Raw genomic sequence first — 20,441 nt, forward strand, 5'->3', positions numbered from 1 at the left:
AGGACTTTGGAAAAATGGCGCAGCGGCTGTTTTTCGGAGTCCTGCGCATGCGCTGTAGACTCTGGCACTCAGAGTGCTAGCAGCAGTGGTGACAGCTATGAGAGAGGAGGGGGCCCAAACAAGGAGTCTGCACACGCAGGGGCGGATCCAGAAGAAAATGATAGGGGGGGCACCATGGAAGGGGCAAGTACATTTGCGTGCGGCTTCGGTGCATGTGAGGTGGCGCTTCTTATACAATGCCCACAGTTGTAGCTCTCATTATGCAATGTCCACTGTACTGGTAGTGCCCCTTATATAGACCCCATAGTAGTGGTATACACAAGCAATAGATGGTTGCAGACTAGCGCTGAGTTTAAAAATAATGAAATTTATAAACAACTTGAGACTTTTCAATCTTCGTCCAAAGTTTCTTTCAAGCTCTTTCCACACATCAGAAAGACACTCACTTTATTATTCTGTCTCGCTTTCATGTAAAGGTATCTTTCTATCACCATACATCCACGGTACACTTCACTTGCAATGGACTTAGCTATTGGAATAACACTTACATTAGTGTCCTATCCCGCGTACACATCAAGGTATCTTTCGTATCCCTCACAGTATGGGCGGCAGGAATAAGGCAGACCAGTATTTTTCCAAAAAACACACGGCTTCTTTATTCATCCAATACAGCAAGTAAGTGATCTGGTATGATGGTTAGCAGCAAACTTCAACGCGTTTCGGGGATACCCTCCCCTTCCTCAAGAAGTAAAATGTATGTTCTAATCAGCCCGGTTATATTTAGGCTTCACAAGGTCACATGATCCATTTTGACCAATCCCTCACCATAGACAATTAACAGGTGTATATGTTTAAACAATTAGGAACTCCCACAACAGGAGTAACTTGCACATAAATCATACAACATGTTTTCAATTCACAGATTAAAAATATGTAAACCTAATTAAACACATTCAGCTTTGGTAATGATTAGGATCAGAATGTTTGATCCTCATAAGCAAAACATGCATTGCAGCAGACCTGTTTAGTTTTCAGAAAACAAGCAGTACAAAACCAAAACGCACTGTTTAGTTTATGTGCCCATATAGAGCGCTAGAAACGTGGAGAATATTCTCTCACTAGATACGATATAAATAGGACCCGCTGTATGTTAAGCACAGTTAAACTCAGATAGGTTTCCAGATATTAAACCGGCAAATAGCCGGCGATGCGGGTTTAATATACCCAAGTAAAACTAATTTGAAGGATAAATGCAGAAAATAAATGCAGAAAATAAATGCAGTCGGCAGATGACTGGCGGTGCAGATAAAACGGACCCGAATGGGAATGCTCTCTTGGCGTATATAATACTCATTTTCTGACTTAAACAGACCCCCCGACATATAAACTGTGGCGCAACATTGTAGAGATATCATATTGTAACAGACGTCCAGGAGTCATTGGGTGCAGAGAGCTTCATCTGGTTGTCTCAAACGGTGCTGGATTGTTGTTACAGTTCTTGTCTTCCGTGGGTCAGTTTTTTTATTCCGCATAAAGCACATGATTGTGACTCAAAGATGAAACATGAAAGATGACAGAGACAACACAAAAAAAAGGAGAATTTAGGAGCGGCAGACTACAATACATATAGCATTACAGAAACCATTTAATCTCGAACTCTAAATTTAAACCACTTGGTGTTAGAGTTCTCAAGTGGTGTATAGTTTTCATTTCTGTTTGTGCTAAAAGTTTCTCTGTGCACCGAGATCTCCAGTTATTTTTAACTGTTTTTATGCCTATAAAACTTTTTAGACCTCCGAGGTTGCAGTTGTGCTTATTTTTAAAATGGTTAGATACACTGTGCAACTCGTACCCCTTCTTTATATTCCTAGTGTGTTCTGATAGGCGTTCTTTTAGCATTCTTCCCGTTCTCCCCACATATTGCAGTCCACAATGACACTCTAGAAGGTATATGACATTCTTTGTGCAGCAGGTAATAAAATCCTTAATCGGATATGTGGTCTGTATCTGATTTGATGTGTATTCTGTTATTTTTCTATTTACATTACAGCTTTTACACATAGGGCAGAAGCCACATCGAAAAAAACCTTTTGAGGTAATTCTAGTTTGCATTCTTTCGATGGGCAAAGCACTCTTTACGAGCATATCTTTTAAGTTTTTAGCTTTACGGTAAATGAATCTTGGGCGATTCCTAATATTACCAGACAGTAACGGATCCTTCATTAATATATGCCAATATTTTCCAATAATCTGCTCTAACTGTTTATGTTGAGAGTTAAATTGGGTTATGAATGCTACTTCTTGATTCATACGGGGATCCTTTTTCTGACTATTAAGCATGGTGGAGCGTTCTAACATCCGAGTCTCAGCACGAGCTTTAGTGACTATTACAGGATTATATCCTTTATCTAGGAATTGTTTCTCCATAATTTCAGCATGTGCATCATATGCACTTATATCCGTACAGTTCCTACGTAATCTCCTAAACTGGCTTTTGGGTATACTCCTCAGCCAGTTGGAGTGGTGATTGCTGTCGGAATTCATAAAGGAGTTACAATCTGTTGGTTTTGTAAAATTCCTTGTAACCAATCTTTCACCCTCTGGGTATATGCATAAATCTAAAAAATTAATCTCTGTAGTATTAATATTAAATGTAAATTCAATATTTCTGTTGTTTGAATTGAGGTATGCACAAAACGTTTCCAAAGATGGACGATCTCCGTCCCAAATGAACAGGACGTCATCTATATATCTCGTCCAGATTACTAGACTGGCACCCCACTGGTGATCAGACCAAATCGTCTGATTTTCCCAGTGGGCCATAAATAAATTAGCATAACTCGGTGCCAGTCTAGTGCCCATCGCCGCTCCGAGCAGCTGTAAGTAAAAATCTCCCTCATACCAGAAAAAGTTTTTGTGCAATATGAGTGATACTCCCTCCAAGATAAATTGTATATCTACAACAGGGGTGTTTGCTTCAGTTAAGAAATGTTGGAGTGCCTCTAATCCCTGATCGTGTGAAATAATCGTATATAAGGACTTCACATCTGCTGTTACCAAGAGGTAATGTGATTTCCATTGTACAGCAGCCAACTTATTGATAACTGATATAGTGTCTCTTAAATAAGATTTTGTGTCCACTACAAGCGGTTGAATTTTTTGGTCTAAAAATTCTGATAAATTTGAAAGGGCGGAGCCAATCCCAGCTACAATGGGACGGCCTGGGGGTCGATCTATACTTTTGTGGACCTTGGGTAAAACGTACAATGCCGGAATGGCAGGATTATCGATTTTAATATAATTTTGTTCATCCAAAGTTAATGTCCCTAGTGTCGTATATAAACCCATAAATGTGTCTAGTTTTTTTATGATTGTCGTGGATGGGTCTCCCTTCAGTTTTTTGTAAGTAGTGGTATCCGACAGCTGGCGTACCACTTCTGTATGATAGTCATCCCTATTCAGGATGACTATCCCCCCGCCTTTATCGGCGGGTTTAATTACTATTTGATCGTTACTTCTAAGGGTCCCTATTGCGTTCCTCTGATTTTTGGTTAAATTGCATTTTTTAGGGGGCTTAAAGTGAGTTTTTTCTAGATCTTCCTTAACTAACCGTTCAAAGGTTTCGACAAAACAACCCCTTTTATGTTTAGGGAAAAAGGTGGATCTCTTTTTAAAGACCTTTACTTGTTCTTGTTCTTCATCTTTGAGAGTATTACCATCTGTTGTGTCCGCAAAAAATCTTTTTAAAGTTAATTTGCGGATGAAACACTGTAGGTCTATGTAGGTACCAAAGTTATCAATTTTACTGGAGGGGGCAAATTTTAAACCCTTTTCCAGGAGATCTTGTTCGTCCTTTGACAGACTGTAACTACTCAAATTGTATATCTTGGTTTTACTCTGTTCTTTCTGTATAATTTCTAATGGCTGGTCATTTTGTTTTCCCTCTTTCTTCAGGAGTAATCTTTTCTTTTTTAGACATTCCTTTGAATTTGCCCGCTCTACAACCTCTTATATTTTTGTTAGTGTTAAGCTTTCCTTTTACCTTTGTCTGTATTTTGTGGGTCGTCTCTCTAAAAAAGTATTTTTCTCGTACTGTCTTTTATGGCTGATATTTTCCTCCCTTTCTTCACGGTAACCTAAATCACCAATTTCCTTATCGTGAACGGGTGGTCTTCTCATGAGATATTCATTTCTGCTAGGTGAAGCTCTTCCTACATATTTACGATTAATATTAGAATGATTCGTGTTTCTATCCTCAAAACGTCTCTTTTGATTAGGTGTGGCACTATCCCTATATGATGGGAACCGACCTCTCCTTAACCAACGGGATCTCTGTTCACGAGGTATATCATTGCTATAATTGTCAGGTCTCAACATGTTACGACCCGAAGGGGGATTTTGTACATCCCGATCGGGTGGAGCTGTTGTGACCCCCACATTGGTATTAACCTCGTGCACATTACCTTCTTTATAATCGTTTTTGTCTCTATTGTACTTTTTTTGTTTCTTTTTCATAAGTTCTTGTTCATTTCTTCTTACTCTAATCGAGATACGGTCTTCTAGTTCTTTATAATCTTTCAAATCGGATGATGGTTTAATTAAGGATTCAGTCATTTCAATTTCTTTCTCTATATCTACAAGCATGTGCTTTTTTTCTTTAATTATATGTTCCATCAATTTAAATGAACAAGAATCCAGAATTGAAAACCACTCCTTTTTGAAAGTGTCCGATTCCCCTTCGAAAGAGGGATATTTATTAAGTCTTAATCCCCGTGGTATAAGGTTATCTTTAATATACCTTTCTAAGGTGGCAATTTCCCACCATAAATTCCCCTCCTTTAGAAGTAATTTTTCTAATTTGCGCATTGCACTCTCTAGAGTATCATCTTGCAATGTAATATCTTTACCATTGGGATCAAATACACTCTGTAGTAAATCCCTACGTTCTCTCCTGTGTTTAAACATGTTAATAGACAAAGTTTAATACTACTAAAACAAGGTTAAATTAGGATAAAAGGCGGCAGCTGGGCCACACAGCAAGGGAACACACACTCTGACAATAGTTTTTGTATGCAGCCCTGCGCTGCCAGTTAAAAGCAGCCTGTTTGCAACACGTGGGATATTCCCTTATTTATCCCTATGAACCACACGAAATATACACAAGCAATAGATGGTTGCAGACTAGCGCTGAGTTTAAAAATAATGAAATTTATAAACAACTTGAGACTTTTCAATCTTCGTCCAAAGTTTCTTTCAAGCTCTTTCCACACATCAGAAAGACACTCACTTTATTATTCTGTCTCGCTTTCATGTAAAGGTATCTTTCTATCACCATACATCCACGGTACACTTCACTTGCAATGGACTTAGCTATTGGAATAACACTTACATTAGTGTCCTATCCCGCGTACACATCAAGGTATCTTTCGTATCCCTCACAGTATGGGCGGCAGGAATAAGGCAGACCAGTATTTTTCCAAAAAACACACGGCTTCTTTATTCATCCAATACAGCAAGTAAGTGATCTGGTATGATGGTTAGCAGCAAACTTCAACGCGTTTCGGGGATACCCTCCCCTTCCTCAAGAAGTAAAATGTATGTTCTAATCAGCCCGGTTATATTTAGGCTTCACAAGGTCACATGATCCATTTTGACCAATCCCTCACCATAGACAATTAACAGGTGTATATGTTTAAACAATTAAGAACTCCCACAACAGGAGTAACTTGCACATAAATCATACAACATGTTTTCAATTCACAGATTAAAAATATGTAAACCTAATTAAACACATTCAGCGTTGGTAATGATTAGGATCAGAATGTTTGATCCTCATAAGCAAAACATGCATTGCAGCAGACCTGTTTAGTTTTCAGAAAACAAGCAGTACAAAACCAAAACGCACTGTTTAGTTTATGTGCCCATATAGAGCGCTAGAAACGTGGAGAATATTCTCTCACTAGATACGATATAAATAGGACCCGCTGTATGTTAAGCACAGTTAAACTCAGATAGGTTTCCAGATATTAAACCGGCAAATAGCCGGCGATGCGGGTTTAATATACCCAAGTAAAACTAATTTGAAGGATAAATGCAGAAAATAAATGCAGAAAATAAATGCAGTCGGCAGATGACTGGCGGTGCAGATAAAACGGACCCGAATGGGAATGCTCTCTTGGCGTATATAATACTCGTTTTCTGACTTAAACAGACCCCCCGACATATAAACTGTGGCACAACATTGTAGAGATATCATATTGTAACAGACGTCCAGGAGTCATTGGGTGCAGAGAGCTTCATCTGGTTGTCTCAAACGGTGCTGGATTGTTGTTACAGTTCTTGTCTTCCCCGGGTCAGTTTTTTTATTCCGCATAAAGCACATGATTGTGACTCAAAGATGAAACATGAAAGATGACAGAGACAACACAAAAAAAAGGAGAATTTAGGAGCGGCAGACTACAATACATATAGCATTACAGAAACCATTTAATCTCGAACTCTAAATTTAAACCACTTGGTGTTAGAGTTCTCAAGTGGTGTATAGTTTTCATTTCTGTTTGTGCTAAAAGTTTCTCTGTGCACCGAGATCTCCAGTTATTTTTAACTGTTTTTATGCCTATAAAACTTTTTAGACCACCGAGGTTGCAGTTGTGCTTATTTTTAAAATGGTTAGATACACTGTGCAACTCGTACCCCTTCTTTATATTCCTAGTGTGTTCTGATAGGCGTTCTTTTAGCATTCTTCCCGTTCTCCCCACATATTGCAGTCCACAATGACACTCTAGAAGGTATATGACATTCTTTGTGCAGCAGGTAATAAAATCCTTAATCGGATATGTGGTCTGTATCTGATTTGATGTGTATTCTGTTATTTTTCTATTTACATTACAGCTTTTACACATAGGGCAGAAGCCACATCGAAAAAAACCTTTTGAGGTAATTCTAGTTTGCATTCTTTCGATGGGCAAAGCACTCTTTACGAGCATATCTTTTAAGTTTTTAGCTTTACGGTAAATGAATCTTGGGCGATTCCTAATATTACCAGACAGCAACGGATCCTTCATTAATATATGCCAATATTTTCCAATAATCTGCTCTAACTGTTTATGTTGAGAGTTAAATTGGGTTATGAATGCTACTTCTTGATTCATACGGGGATCCTTTTTCTGACTATTAAGCATGGTGGAGCGTTCTAACATCCGAGTCTCAGCACGAGCTTTAGTGACTATTACAGGATTATATCCTTTATCTAGGAATTGTTTCTCCATAATTTCAGCATGTGCATCATATGCACTTATATCCGTACAGTTCCTACGTAATCTCCTAAACTGGCTTTTGGGTATACTCCTCAGCCAGTTGGAGTGGTGATTGCTGTCGGAATTCATAAAGGAGTTACAATCTGTTGGTTTTGTAAAATTCCTTGTAACCAATCTTTCACCCTCTGGGTATATGCATAAATCTAAAAAATTAATCTCTGTAGTATTAATATTAAATGTAAATTCAATATTTCTGTTGTTTGAATTGAGGTATGCACAAAACGTTTCCAAAGATGGACGATCTCCGTCCCAAATGAACAGGACGTCATCTATATATCTCGTCCAGAGTACTAGACTGGCACCCCACTGGTGATCAGACCAAATCGTCTGATTTTCCCAGTGGGCCATAAATAAATTAGCATAACTCGGTGCCAGTCTAGTGCCCATCGCCGCTCCGAGCAGCTGTAAGTAAAAATCTCCCTCATACCAGAAAAAGTTATTGTGCAATATGAGTGATACTCCCTCCAAGATAAATTGTATATCTACAACAGGGGTGTTTGCTTCAGTTAAGAAATGTTGGAGTGCCTCTAATCCCTGATCGTGTGAAATAATCGTATATAAGGACTTCACATCTGCTGTTACCAAGAGGTAATGTGATTTCCATTGTACAGCAGCCAACTTATTGATAACTGATATAGTGTCTCTTAAATAAGATTTTGTGTCCACTACAAGCGGTTGAATTTTTTGGTCTAAAAATTCTGATAAATTTGAAAGGGCGGAGCCAATCCCAGCTACAATGGGACGGCCTGGGGGTCGATCTATACTTTTGTGGACCTTGGGTAAAACGTACAATGCCGGAATGGCAGGATTATCGATTTTAATATAATTTTGTTCATCCAAAGTTAATGTCCCTAGTGTCGTATATAAACCCATAAATGTGTCTAGTTTTTTTATGATTGTCGTGGATGGGTCTCCCTTCAGTTTTTTGTAAGTAGTGGTATCCGACAGCTGGCGTACCACTTCTGTATGATAGTCATCCCTATTCAGGATGACTATCCCCCCGCCTTTATCGGCGGGTTTAATTACTATTTGATCGTTACTTCTAAGGGTCCCTATTGCGTTCCTCTGATTTTTGGTTAAATTGCATTTTTTAGGGGGCTTAAAGTGAGTTTTTTCTAGATCTTCCTTAACTAACCGTTCAAAGGTTTCGACAAAACAACCCCTTTTATGTTTAGGGAAAAAGGTGGATCTCTTTTTAAAGACCTTTACTTGTTCTTGTTCTTCATCTTTGAGAGTATTACCATCTGTTGTGTCCGCAAAAAATCTTTTTAAAGTTAATTTGCGGATGAAACACTGTAGGTCTATGTAGGTACCAAAGTTATCAATTTTACTGGAGGGGGCAAATTTTAAACCCTTTTCCAGGAGTTCTTGTTCGTCCTTTGACAGACTGTAACTACTCAAATTGTATATCTTGGTTTTACTCTGTTCTTTCTGTATAATTTCTAATGGCTGGTCATTTTGTTTTCCCTCTTTCTTCAGGAGTAATCTTTTCTTTTTTGACATTCCTTTGAATTTGCCCGCTCTACAACCTCTTATATTTTTGTTAGTGTTAAGCTTTCCTTTTACCTTTGTCTGTATTTTGTGGGTCGTCTCTCTAAAAAAGTATTTTTCTCGTACTGTCTTTTATGGCTGATATTTTCCTCCCTTTCTTCACGGTAACCTAAATCACCAATTTCCTTATCGTGAACGGGTGGTCTTCTCATGAGATATTCATTTCTGCTAGGTGAAGCTCTTCCTACATATTTACGATTAATATTAGAATGATTCGTGTTTCTATCCTCAAAACGTCTCTTTTGATTAGGTGTGGCACTATCCCTATATGATGGGAACCGACCTCTCCTTAACCAACGGGATCTCTGTTCACGAGGTATATCATTGCTATAATTGTCAGGTCTCAACATGTTACGACCCGAAGGGGGATTTTGTACATCCCGATCGGGTGGAGCTGTTGTGACCCCCACATTGGTATTAACCTCGTGCACATTACCTTCTTTATAATCGTTTTTGTCTCTATTGTACTTTTTTTGTTTCTTTTTCATAAGTTCTTGTTCATTTCTTCTTACTCTAATCGAGATACGGTCTTCTAGTTCTTTATAATCTTTCAAATCGGATGATGGTTTAATTAAGGATTCAGTCATTTCAATTTCTTTCTCTATATCTACAAGCATGTGCTTTTTTTCTTTAATTATATGTTCCATCAATTTAAATGAACAAGAATCCAGAATTGAAAACCACTCCTTTTTGAAAGTGTCCGATTCCCCTTCGAAAGAGGGATATTTATTAAGTCTTAATCCCCGTGGTATAAGGTTATCTTTAATATACCTTTCTAAGGTGGCAATTTCCCACCATAAATTCCCCTCCTTTAGAAGTAATTTTTCTAATTTGCGCATTGCACTCTCTAGAGTATCATCTTGCAATGTAATATCTTTACCATTGGGATCAAATACACTCTGTAGTAAATCCCTACGTTCTCTCCTGTGTTTAAACATGTTAATAGACAAAGTTTAATACTACTAAAACAAGGTTAAATTAGGATAAAAGGCGGCAGCTGGGCCACACAGCAAGGGAACACACACTCTGACAATAGTTTTTGTATGCAGCCCTGCGCTGCCAGTTAAAAGCAGCCTGTTTGCAACACGTGGGATATTCCCTTATTTATCCCTATGAACCACACGAAATATACACAAGCAATAGATGGTTGCAGACTAGCGCTGAGTTTAAAAATAATGAAATTTATAAACAACTTGAGACTTTTCAATCTTCGTCCAAAGTTTCTTTCAAGCTCTTTCCACACATCAGAAAGACACTCACTTTATTATTCTGTCTCGCTTTCATGTAAAGGTATCTTTCTATCACCATACATCCACGGTACACTTCACTTGCAATGGACTTAGCTATTGGAATAACACTTACATTAGTGTCCTATCCCGCGTACACATCAAGGTATCTTTCGTATCCCTCACAGTATGGGCGGCAGGAATAAGGCAGACCAGTATTTTTCCAAAAAACACACGGCTTCTTTATTCATCCAATACAGCAAGTAAGTGATCTGGTATGATGGTTAGCAGCAAACTTCAACGCGTTTCGGGGATACCCTCCCCTTCCTCAAGAAGTAAAATGTATGTTCTAATCAGCCCGGTTATATTTAGGCTTCACAAGGTCACATGATCCATTTTGACCAATCCCTCACCATAGACAATTAACAGGTGTATATGTTTAAACAATTAAGAACTCCCACAACAGGAGTAACTTGCACATAAATCATACAACATGTTTTCAATTCACAGATTAAAAATATGTAAACCTAATTAAACACATTCAGCGTTGGTAATGATTAGGATCAGAATGTTTGATCCTCATAAGCAAAACATGCATTGCAGCAGACCTGTTTAGTTTTCAGAAAACAAGCAGTACAAAACCAAAACGCACTGTTTAGTTTATGTGCCCATATAGAGCGCTAGAAACGTGGAGAATATTCTCTCACTAGATACGATATAAATAGGACCCGCTGTATGTTAAGCACAGTTAAACTCAGATAGGTTTCCAGATATTAAACCGGCAAATAGCCGGCGATGCGGGTTTAATATACCCAAGTAAAACTAATTTGAAGGATAAATGCAGAAAATAAATGCAGAAAATAAATGCAGTCGGCAGATGACTGGCGGTGCAGATAAAACGGACCCGAATGGGAATGCTCTCTTGGCGTATATAATACTCGTTTTCTGACTTAAACAGACCCCCCGACATATAAACTGTGGCACAACATTGTAGAGATATCATATTGTAACAGACGTCCAGGAGTCATTGGGTGCAGAGAGCTTCAAATCATCCGATTTGAAAGATTATAAAGAACTAGAAGACCGTATCTCGATTAGAGTAAGAAGAAATGAACAAGAACTTATGAAAAAGAAACAAAAAAAGTACAATAGAGACAAAAACGATTATAAAGAAGGTAATGTGCACGAGGTTAATACCAATGTGGGGGTCACAACAGCTCCACCCGATCGGGATGTACAAAATCCCCCTTCGGGTCGTAACATGTTGAGACCTGACAATTATAGCAATGATATACCTCGTGAACAGAGATCCCGTTGGTTAAGGAGAGGTCGGTTCCCATCATATAGGGATAGTGCCACACCTAATCAAAAGAGACGTTTTGAGGATAGAAACACGAATCATTCTAATATTAATCGTAAATATGTAGGAAGAGCTTCACCTAGCAGAAATGAATATCTCATGAGAAGACCACCCGTTCACGATAAGGAAATTGGTGATTTAGGTTACCGTGAAGAAAGGGAGGAAAATATCAGCCATAAAAGACAGTACGAGAAAAATACTTTTTTAGAGAGACGACCCACAAAATACAGACAAAGGTAAAAGGAAAGCTTAACACTAACAAAAATATAAGAGGTTGTAGAGCGGGCAAATTCAAAGGAATGTCAAAAAAGAAAAGATTACTCCTGAAGAAAGAGGGAAAACAAAATGACCAGCCATTAGAAATTATACAGAAAGAACAGAGTAAAACCAAGATATACAATTTGAGTAGTTACAGTCTGTCAAAGGACGAACAAGATCTCCTGGAAAAGGGTTTAAAATTTGCCCCCTCCAGTAAAATTGATAACTTTGGTACCTACATAGACCTACAGTGTTTCATCCGCAAATTAACTTTAAAAAGATTTTTTGCGGACACAACAGATGGTAATACTCTCAAAGATGAAGAACAAGAACAAGTAAAGGTCTTTAAAAAGAGATCCACCTTTTTCCCTAAACATAAAAGGGGTTGTTTTGTCGAAACCTTTGAACGGTTAGTTAAGGAAGATCTAGAAAAAACTCACTTTAAGCCCCCTAAAAAATGCAATTTAACCAAAAATCAGAGGAACGCAATAGGGACCCTTAGAAGTAACGATCAAATAGTAATTAAACCCGCCGATAAAGGCGGGGGGATAGTCATCCTGAATAGGGATGACTATCATACAGAAGTGGTACGCCAGCTGTCGGATACCACTACTTACAAAAAACTGAAGGGAGACCCATCCACGACAATCATAAAAAAACTAGACACATTTATGGGTTTATATACGACACTAGGGACATTAACTTTGGATGAACAAAATTATATTAAAATCGATAATCCTGCCATTCCGGCATTGTACGTTTTACCCAAGGTCCACAAAAGTATAGATCGACCCCCAGGCCGTCCCATTGTAGCTGGGATTGGCTCCGCCCTTTCAAATTTATCAGAATTTTTAGACCAAAAAATTCAACCGCTTGTAGTGGACACAAAATCTTATTTAAGAGACACTATATCAGTTATCAATAAGTTGGCTGCTGTACAATGGAAATCACATTACCTCTTGGTAACAGCAGATGTGAAGTCCTTATATACGATTATTTCACACGATCAGGGATTAGAGGCACTCCAACATTTCTTAACTGAAGCAAACACCCCTGTTGTAGATATACAATTTATCTTGGAGGGAGTATCACTCATATTGCACAATAACTTTTTCTGGTATGAGGGAGATTTTTACTTACAGCTGCTCGGAGCGGCGATGGGCACTAGACTGGCACCGAGTTATGCTAATTTATTTATGGCCCACTGGGAAAATCAGACGATTTGGTCTGATCACCAGTGGGGTGCCAGTCTAGTACTCTGGACGAGATATATAGATGACGTCCTGTTCATTTGGGACGGAGATCGTCCATCTTTGGAAACGTTTTGTGCATACCTCAATTCAAACAACAGAAATATTGAATTTACATTTAATATTAATACTACAGAGATTAATTTTTTAGATTTATGCATATACCCAGAGGGTGAAAGATTGGTTACAAGGAATTTTACAAAACCAACAGATTGTAACTCCTTTATGAATTCCGACAGCAATCACCACTCCAACTGGCTGAGGAGTATACCCAAAAGCCAGTTTAGGAGATTACGTAGGAACTGTACGGATATAAGTGCATATGATGCACATGCTGAAATTATGGAGAAACAATTCCTAGATAAAGGATATAATCCTGTAATAGTCACTAAAGCTCGTGCTGAGACTCGGATGTTAGAACGCTCCACCATGCTTAATAGTCAGAAAAAGGATCCCCGTATGAATCAAGAAGTAGCATTCATAACCCAATTTAACTCTCAACATAAACAGTTAGAGCAGATTATTGGAAAATATTGGCATATATTAATGAAGGATCCGTTGCTGTCTGGTAATATTAGGAATCGCCCAAGATTCATTTACCGTAAAGCTAAAAACTTAAAAGATATGCTCGTAAAGAGTGCTTTGCCCATCGAAAGAATGCAAACTAGAATTACCTCAAAAGGTTTTTTTCGATGTGGCTTCTGCCCTATGTGTAAAAGCTGTAATGTAAATAGAAAAATAACAGAATACACATCAAATCAGACACAGACCACATATCCGATTAAGGATTTTATTACCTGCTGCACAAAGAATTTCATATACCTTCTAGAGTGTCATTGTGGACTGCAATATGTGGGGAGAACGGGAAGAATGCTAAAAGAACGCCTATCAGAACACACTAGGAATATAAAGAAGGGGTACGAGTTGCACAGTGTATCTAACCATTTTAAAAATAAGCACAACTGCAACCTCGGTGGTCTAAAAAGTTTTATAGGCATAAAAACAGTTAAAAATAACTGGAGATCTCGGTGCACAGAGAAACTTTTAGCACAAACAGAAATGAAAACTATACACCACTTGAGAACTCTAACACCAAGTGGTTTAAATTTAGAGTTCGAGATTAAATGGTTTCTGTAATGCTATATGTATTGTAGTCTGCCGCTCCTAAATTCTCCTTTTTTTTGTGTTGTCTCTGTCATCTTTCATGTTTCATCTTTGAGTCACAATCATGTGCTTTATGCGGAATAAAAAAACTGACCCGGGGAAGACAAGAACTGTAACAACAATCCAGCACCGTTTGAGACAACCAGATGAAGCTCTCTGCACCCAATGACTCCTGGACGTCTGTTACAATATGATATCTCTACAATGTTGTGCCACAGTTTATATGTCGGGGGGTCTGTTTAAGTCAGAAAACGAGTATTATATACGCCAAGAGAGCATTCCCATTCGGGTCCGTTTTATCTGCACCGCCAGTCATCTGCCGACTGCATTTATTTTCTGCATTTATTTTCTGCATTTATCCTTCAAATTAGTTTTACTTGGGTATATTAAACCCGCATCGCCGGCTATTTGCCGGTTTAATATCTGGAAACCTATCTGAGTTTAACTGTGCTTAACATACAGCGGGTCCTATTTATATCGTATCTAGGCCCTCATTCCGAGTTGATCGGTCGCAAGGCGAATTTAGCAGAGTTACACACGCTAAGCCGCCGCCTACTGGGAGTGAATCTTAGCTTCTTAAAATTGCGACCGATGTATTCGCAATATTGCGATTACTAACTACTTAGCAGTTTCAGAGTAGCTCCAGACTTACTCTGCCTGTGCGATCAGTTCAGTGCTTGTCGTTCCTGGTTGACGTCACAAACACACCCAGCGTTCGCCCAGGCACTCCCACCGTTTCTCCGGCCACTCCTGCGTTTTTTCCGGAAACGGTAGCGTTTTCAGCCACACGCCCCTGAAACGCCGTGTTTCCGCCCAGTAACACCCATTTCCTGTCAATCACATTACGTTCGCCGGAGCGATGAAAAAGCCGTGAGTAAAATTACTTTCTTCATAGTAAAGTTACTTGGCGCAGTCGCAGTGCGAACATTGCGCATGCGTACTAAGCGGATTTTCACTGCGATGCGATGAAAAATACCGAGCGAACAACTCGGAATGAGGGCCCTAGTGAGAGAATATTCTCCACGTTTCTAGCGCTCTATATGGGCACATAAACTAAACAGTGCGTTTTGGTTTTGTACTGCTTGTTTTCTGAAAACTAAACAGGTCTGCTGCAATGCATGTTTTGCTTATGAGGATCAAACATTCTGATCCTAATCATTACCAACGCTGAATGTGTTTAATTAGGTTTACATATTTTTAATCTGTGAATTGAAAACATGTTGTATGATTTATGTGCAAGTTACTCCTGTTGTGGGAGTTCTTAATTGTTTAAACATATACACCTGTTAATTGTCTATGGTGAGGGATTGGTCAAAATGGATCATGTGACCTTGTGAAGCCTAAATATAACCGGGCTGATTAGAACATACATTTTACTTCTTGAGGAAGGGGAGGGTATCCCCGAAACGCGTTGAAGTTTGCTGCTAACCATCATACCAGATCACTTACTTGCTGTATTGGATGAATAAAGAAGCCGTGTGTTTTTTGGAAAAATACTGGTCTGCCTTATTCCTGCCGCCCATACTGTGAGGGATACGAAAGATACCTTGATGTGTACGCGGGATAGGACACTAATGTAAGTGTTATTCCAATAGCTAAGTCCATTGCAAGTGAAGTGTACCGTGGATGTATGGTGATAGAAAGATACCTTTACATGAAAGCGAGACAGAATAATAAAGTGAGTGTCTTTCTGATGTGTGGAAAGAGCTTGAAAGAAACTTTGGACGAAGATTGAAAAGTCTCAAGTTGTTTATAAATTTCATTATTTTTAAACTCAGCGCTAGTCTGCAACCATCTATTGCTTGTGTATATTTCGTGTGGTTCATAGGGATAAATAAGGGAATATCCCACGTGTTGCAAACAGGCTGCTTTTAACTGGCAGCGCAGGGCTGCATACAAAAACTATTCCCATAGTAGTGGTGTCCCTTATGCAATGCCCGTATTGCCCCCAGTAGTAATGTTGCCTGTAGTAATGCCCCCAGTCATTATGCCCCCAGTGGTAATGCCCCTGCAGTTATGACCCCAGTAGTTTAGCCACCAGTAGTAATGCCCCCCTATAGTTTGCCCCATTGTAGTTTAGCCCCTGTAGTTATGCCCCCCTTATAGTTTAGCCACCAGTAGTAATGCCCCCCTGTAGTTATGCCCCCCTTATAGTTTAGCCTCCAGTAGTAATGCCCCCAATAGTTTGGCCCCTGTAGTTATGCCCCCAGTAGTTTGGCTCCCCCTGTAGTTTAGCCCCCAAGTAGTAATGCCCCTGTAGTTTAGCCCCCAAGTAGTAATGCCCCCAATAGTTTGGCCCCTGTAGTTATGCCCCCAGTAGTTTGGCTCCCCTTGTAGTTTAGCCCCCAAGTAGTAATGCCCCTGTAGTTTAGCCCCCAAGTAGTAATGCCCCCTGTAGGTGCCCCCCAGTAATAATGCCCCCAGTAGCTGCCCCCCCAGTAATAATGCCCCCAGTAGTGATGCCCCCAGTTATAATGCCCCCAGTAGTAATGCCCCCCCTCAGTAGTAATGCCCCTTGTTGATGCCCCCCCCCAGTAGTAATGCCCCTTGTTGGTGCCCCCCCCAGAAGTAATGTCCCCCCGTAGTTTCCGCCAGGAGATGCCCCCGCTGCATTAAGGAAGAAAAAAACATAATACTTACCGAGCCCCGTTCCCGCGCCGCTGCAGTTCTCCTTCTGGCTGGCGTCCTCTCCTCAGTACTATGAGAGAGACGTCATGACTGACGTATCTCCCATAGCGCATGGCGCAGTGACAGCGCCGGAAGCCGGAGCTCAGTACTGAGCTCCTGCCTCCGGCTACCGCTGTGCAGGGAGACGAGCGCCCGCTGGTAACACAATCTCAGCGGGCGCCCGTCATCTCCCTGTGCGGCGCCGACGGCGCGGGGGGGAGGGGGGCGGGGGGGGGAAAGCCACAAATGACAGGGGGGGCACGGGCCCGAGTGCCCCCCCCCTGGATCCGCCACTGTGCACACGGGTCCCCTCCTCTCTACAGAGACGCCCATGGTACTACTGTGTAGCAAAACGTGAATATTGCCCTGCCTGACATGACTCAATTCCAGACATCTACAGTATACTGTACTGTACTGTAGGCTGTATCTGAAACGTCAGATTTAGAGAAACACTTTGTTAGGTTTGTTAGGCATTGCTGTGACATGTTGCGAACGGGTGGTCTTCTGTTTGCCGGCGGTCGGGCTCCCGGCGCTCAGTATACCGGCGCCGGGAGCCCGACAGCCGGCATACCGACACTTATTTTCCCTCGTGGGGGTCCACGACCCCCATAGAGGGAGAATAAAATAGTGTGGCGCGCATAGCGCGCCACCGTGCCCGTAGCGTGGCGAGCGCAGCGAGCCCGCAAGGGGCTCATTTGCGCTCACCAAGCTGTCGGTAAGCCGGCGGTCGGGCTCCCGGCGCCGGGATGCTAGTCGCCGGGAGCCCGACCGCCGGCCAGCCGTAGTGAACCCGTTGCGAACATAGGAATCCTACTACTGTACTAACGATATTTCTATTATCTTCTTCCCACCATGCACTGAACTACTGAGAAAAAGGAGGAAGAACTGCGTCGAAGAAGGTAAGCTTGTGATACTTACTGTGTACAGGTTAACAGTCTTTGGAAACTCTGTCCCTGATATTGGCCCTCATTCCGAGTTGTTCGCTCGCTAGCTGATTTTAGCAGCATTCCAATCGCTAGGCCGCCGCCCTCTGGGAGTCTATCTTAGCATAGCAGAATTGCGAACGAAAGATTAGCAGAATTGCGAATAGAAAATTCTTAGCAGTTTCTGAGGTGCTCGAGACTTGCTCCTACACTGCGATCAGCTCAGTCCGTTTCGTTCCTGATTTGACGTCACAAACACGCCCTGCGTTCGGCCAGCCACTCCCCCGTTTCTCCAGACATTCCCGCGTTTTTCCCTGACACGCCTGCGTTTTTTAGCCAACGCCGGGAAAACAGAGTTGCCGCCCAGAAACGCCCCTTTCTAGTCAATCATTTACCGAACACCAGTGCGACTGAAAAGCGCCGCAGATGCTACAGCAAAACAGCTAAGTTTTTAGTAAAATAACTAAGCGCATGCGCTCTGCGTACCTTGCGCATGCGCATTAAGCGTCTAATCGCAGTATAGCAAAAATCGGCAACGAGCGAAGAACTCGGAATGACCCCCATTGTCTCTCCCCCTGAAACTGTATCTCTCTCCCACCCCACCCCTCTCTCTCTCTGAAATTTTTGCAGGGCTACGATCTGGCCGGAATTATCCCCTTAGTCATGAAGTAGTGACAAACATGAAGAAGTGGAGAAGTTACCCATGGCAACCAATCAGATTCCCTGCATAATTTTATACTATAGTATGCAATTTATAAATGTTACCACAATGCTGATTGCTTCACTTCTCCACTGTTTTCACTGCCTAACATGCTGCTACAGTATGTTCTACATGAAATCCCAGCCCCTGGCATTGTAATGTGGCCATGTCTGCGACTCACGTCTACAGTACAGTATGTACTGTAATTTAACACTCGCCAGACATTTACAGTACTTCACGAACAAGCTTGCACCCCCTCATACAAAGCTCTGTAGTACTCTAATTGAAGCATAATTTGCTACTGTACTGTTACTACTGTACTGTACATGTACTTGAGTCTTATTATTGTGTATTGTAGAGTGCACTGCATAGTGTGAAGATGGTGAAAACCAAAGCATTCTATTCTGGAGCACAACCCCAGGGCTGGTGAGAGACCTTCTGGGCAAGGTGACTCACCTTCAAGTACAAATTGATGGACTGACAGGAAAACTGGATGGACTTTGTAGTGATAACAGCAAGGGGGTGGGGGGAGTTTCAAGGCTCGTTACTGATACATTATACAGTGCACTGTAGACTCTCTCTACTAAGGGGGAAAATAACACAAAACAGAACTGTAAACTAGAAAAAGTTTAATTAAAAAAAAAAAAAAAACCATGAAAGAAATAAACAAAAATTAAATGTGCTGTAAAATAAGCTCAAAGATTCTGTTCACCACCGCCCCAGGATCAGAAGCAATTGCCGGACTTGCTCTGTGAAAAAAAAACCAATGTACAGTATTAGCATAGTAACACAGGTTGAGTACTGTATAGTATACTGTACAGCACTTCAAAGTTTATGAACAGTATGCATGTAAAACAACATTATTATTATTATTACTGTACCCCTCGAAAGAATGTCCGGCCCATAGCCCCGCTGTTCTGGTCCTGGTTGGGCGGTGGTGGTGGTGGCGGTGGTGGTGGTGGAGGTGAAGGTGGGAGCCGGAGGGCGCAGTGGGCCCTGGTCCGCCTGGAGGCCTGTCAATGTGGAAAAATAATAAACACATTGGACCCTGTACAGTAGTTACTGTATCAAACACATTGGTCACAGCATTAACATTGTCCCCAGCAGTGATCAAACAGGAGCATTCACCCCCACAGAAATAAAGCACATTGGCCCCCCACAGTAAGCAAACACATTGTTCCCCATACTAAGCAAAATCAGCAGGCCCAGCAGTAACTTTTGGGGTAGTAAAGCATAACACAGTATACAGTACTTACATTACCCCTAACCTTTAACCCACATTTTCTGCAACCTAACCCTAGAAACTCCTCCACAGCTTAGCCCTAACCCTCCACGCCATAGAGTAACCTTTACCTCCACCAGCAATGCCTACACTTAACCATCCCTGGCGGTGACTAAGCCAAAGCCCTCTTCCCTGCAGCCTATTGACTTTTAGCTTACTTATTGAGGGTCCAGGAATGCCGGATGGTGGGGTGGTGGTGCTGGTGGTGGTCATCAGAGGACCTAGTAGGTCCAGGTAAGCCTGGAGGACTCTCACTGTGGAAAAAAATAAACATCATTGGCCCCTGTTCAGTAGTTACTGTATCAAAGACATTGCCCACAGCAATCAAACACAAGTATTCACCCCCACAGGAATAAAGCACATTGCCCCCCGCTACAGCATGCCTCATTTCCCCTGTCAAATAATGCATGTACTGTACGTTTTACTGTATATCCATATCCAGTATACTGTATCCAATTTGTCTGTTTGTTCATTCTCCATAACATGTCCATTGGTGCTCACCCAATACTGTGTTTAAATCAACCTACTGTAAATATTGTTAATACAGTATATGCAATTGTGTTATGTTATCTGTTACCATTTAGATAATGTACCCTACTGTATATTTACTTTATGTTACACCTACTGTACTGTAGTTTCCTATTGTTTTCATACACCGCAGTGGACCCTCAGAGGGTGGTCATATAAGGTACCATTGTCTACTCTATGTTTGTTTACTCCCTATTGTCCAAAAGTGAGCTGACC

This window comes from Pseudophryne corroboree, chromosome 10, assembly GCF_028390025.1.
Source record: "Pseudophryne corroboree isolate aPseCor3 chromosome 10, aPseCor3.hap2, whole genome shotgun sequence".
Taxonomy (NCBI): Eukaryota; Metazoa; Chordata; class Amphibia; order Anura; family Myobatrachidae; genus Pseudophryne; species Pseudophryne corroboree.